This window comes from Hyla sarda, chromosome 13 (assembly GCF_029499605.1).
Source record: "Hyla sarda isolate aHylSar1 chromosome 13, aHylSar1.hap1, whole genome shotgun sequence".
In the NCBI taxonomy this organism is placed as follows: domain Eukaryota; kingdom Metazoa; phylum Chordata; class Amphibia; order Anura; family Hylidae; genus Hyla; species Hyla sarda.
The window spans coordinates 18,058,188-18,059,488 of record NC_079201.1 but is presented as its reverse complement, the minus strand read 5'-3'; positions in this window follow the sequence as shown (position 1 = coordinate 18,059,488).

Below are 1,301 nucleotides of genomic sequence, written 5' to 3'. Positions count from 1 at the left end.
TCCCAGCATGCCCGAACAGCCTTCGGCTGTTCGGGCATGCTGGGAATTATAGTTTTGCAACAGTTGGAGGTCCACAGTTTTGAGACCACCGGATTGGTATATGGCTGTCAAGGAATCTGGGTTTTGCACTAAACACGTCTGCTCAACTCGGCTGAGCATGCATGTGTTCTGGATAGGGCGGGTAGAGAAATCCACTGCAGGCATGCTGGGAGTTGTAGTTTGGCAACAGCTGGGCCTGCTGGGGAGCTGTAGTTTTGCAACAGCTGGGCCTGCTGGGAGTTGTAGTTTTGCAACAGCTGGAGGCACACTGGTTGGGAAACACTGGATCAGACAATGGTTACTATTAGCTTGCTTTCTTCCAGAGGTGCCCCACCTGTCATTAGGTTGTGTGCGGTATTACAACTCAGCTCCATCCCCTTCTATGGAATTGAGCTGCAATACCACACAGAAACTGAGGACAAGGGTGGCGCTGCTTCTGGGGAAAAAAAAAAACTACAGTGAAACCCTCCCCCCCCCCCCCCCTTACCCACACCATATTTTCTGTGACCAACCCCCCCCCCCCCCCCCCACTCCAAGAGGTTTCACTGCGACCTCTGAGACCCCTGCAATCTCCTGCATTTCTGTTGACCTCAGTGGGGTTGACGACATAAGCATTAGCCGTGCAGAGTCGCGGCAGTGCTTGGTCCCTATATGGGAGATCGCGGGGTTCCCAGCAGATAGGGGATGAGTTATATACCGCTGCAAATCTGTTTTAACTCCAACGGGTTTTGAACCCAACTTGATCCTTAGTCACGTCATGAATAAGGATACAGTTGCGTCCGAAACCTGTCGGGACATTCTTTGTGCTGACATCTTCTGTTTCTGGATTTCGCTGCGACCAGAGATGCTGCTGTTCAAGCCCGAGCGCAGGTGCAGTTAGTGGAGGTGGGACCTGTTGTTTGTCTTCTAAATCAGCATTGGTAGCGTTCAACACAATACCATTAACCTCTATGGGACGGCATTAAAGGGGTATTCCAGGAAAAACATTTTTTTTTTTTAGCTCAACTGGCTCAAGAAAGTTAAACAGATTTGTAAATTACTTCTATTAAAAAATCTTAACCCTTCCAATAATTATCAGCTGCTGAAGTTGAGTTGTTCTTATCTGTCTGGAAACAGTGCTCTCTGCTGACATCTCTGCTTGTCTCGGGAACTGCACAGAGTAGAAGAGATTTGCTATGGGGATTTGCTTCTACTCTGGACAGTTCCCGAGACAGGTGTCATCAGAGAGCACTTAGACAGAAAAGAACAACTCAACTTCAGCA